Raw genomic sequence first — 1,842 nt, 5'->3', positions numbered from 1 at the left:
CACCTACAATGCCAAAATTCTCGTCATACTCCATACCCACCGAGGAGAATCTACCAAATGGTACTCCTACACCGCAACATCTCACCGGAAATTTTATTGCCAAGTCCGCCTTCATCCAATTAGTTGAGAGGAGCCAATTCGGAGGGATGCCTAGTGAGGACCCTCATTCTCATATGGAAACTTTTTGCGACTATTGTGATGCTATCTCTCAAACGGGCGTGACTCAAGACCAAATTAGATGGGTCTTATTTCCTTTTTCCTTAATCGGCACCCATGAAGCTAATGGTTGAAGGGCCTTGATAAGGCCACCCTTGGAATAGATTCTTGGAAGAAGTTGGCTCTAGCTTTCTACAAAAAATTCTACCCACCGGAAAAGACTAACATGCTAAGAGCTCAAATTACGGGTTTTAAGCAAAGGGATGAAGAGTCTTTGTATGAAGCTTGGGAGCGGTTCAAGGGAATTTGTCGCTCATGTCCTCACCATGGACTTAGCGAATGGTTTTTGGTGCAACAATTTTGGAATGGTTTATATGAAGTTTCTAGGAACATTCTCAATATGGGATCAAATGGAATGTTCACCGAAGTTGATGACAATCAAACATAGAACAAGATTGAGGAAATGGCGGTCCATAACTCACAATATAGTAGGCCTCGCAAGGCTACTAGAGGAGGAAAGCATGAAGTGGACTCCGTTACTCAATTGGGTGGTCAACTTAGTGCTCACATTGACACAATCAACTTGAAGTTTGAACAAGCTATGGCTAGACTTGAGGAAAACTCAAAATCATCAAAGCATCATGTTAATGCCATGACGGCATCCTCATCAATCCCAAGTGGGATATGTGAGAATTGTGGAACTTTTGGACATGACCAAGGTGAATGTAGGGGAACAAATGAACAAGTGAATGCTTTCCAAGCATACAAGAGTGGTTCCCCTTATTCCAACTTTTACAAAGAAAACACCAAATTCCATCCAAATCTCTCATACAAAAGCCAAAATGTTCAAAACCCTCAAACAACATACACTCCACCACCCATGAGAAACCAAAATCAAAGACCCTTTTACAATCAAAACTAAGGTTACCAAAATCAAAATCCATACAATCACCAAAATGACCAAGGCTTTGATGTCCAAAAAGCGGTCCTCCAAATGCAAAAGAATCAACAAGAATTTTTCACTCAAATGCGAAAAGATAGCCAAGCAAAGGAAACCACCATCAACAACATTCTAGCTCACACCAAGATGTTGGAAACACAATTGACTCAACTAGCATCTTCAAGCTCACAAAGACAAAAGGGGCAATTACCACCTCAAAGTAATCCCCCTAGACATGAAACGGTTAGTGCCATTCACTTGAGAAGTGGTACAAGGTATGAAGCACCGAAGAAGCAAGTTGAGGATGAAGTTGTGGAAGCTAGTGAAAAGGAAGAAATTGTGCAAAACTCCAAAGATGGAGAATCATCAAAAGAAGAAAGTTCAAAGAAAAATGAAGACAAGGCCAAGGAGAAGGAGCCCATTGTGATTAGACTTCCTTTTCCAAGTCGTCAAGCCAAGCCCAAATTTGATGATCAACTTGGAAAATTCATGGAAATTGTGAAGAATTTAGAAGTCTCAATTCCTTTCACGGAATTAATCAATCACGTTCCGGCCTATGCGAAATACATGAAAGATATCCTCACAAAGAAGAAGTCGATCCGGAAGCTTGAGACTATCGCCTTCACTAAGGTGAGTAGTGCAATACTTCAAGGAGTTCACCTCCAAAACTAAAGGATCCGGGAAGCTTCTCAATACCGTGTACCATTGGCGACACAACGATCAACAAAGCCTTATGTGATCTAGGG

At 41.3% G+C, this 1,842-nt stretch overlaps 1 non-coding gene across 1 annotated transcript; it reads right to left on the bottom strand.

Annotated features, from left to right (window-relative positions):
• Positions 1-382: 382 nt before the first annotated feature.
• LOC141618104 (small nucleolar RNA R71) lies at positions 383-489 on the bottom strand. Its single transcript, XR_012531302.1, has one exon. It is a non-coding gene; the product is annotated as a small nucleolar RNA R71 (small nucleolar RNA).
• Between the last annotated feature and the right edge of the window lie 1,353 nt (positions 490-1,842).

The sequence above is a fragment of the Silene latifolia genome, chromosome 1 (assembly GCF_048544455.1).
Source record: "Silene latifolia isolate original U9 population chromosome 1, ASM4854445v1, whole genome shotgun sequence".
Lineage (NCBI taxonomy): Eukaryota > Viridiplantae > Streptophyta > Magnoliopsida > Caryophyllales > Caryophyllaceae > Silene > Silene latifolia.
The sequence above is the reverse complement of the archived record's forward strand: the minus strand, read 5'-3'. Positions and strand labels throughout refer to the sequence as shown.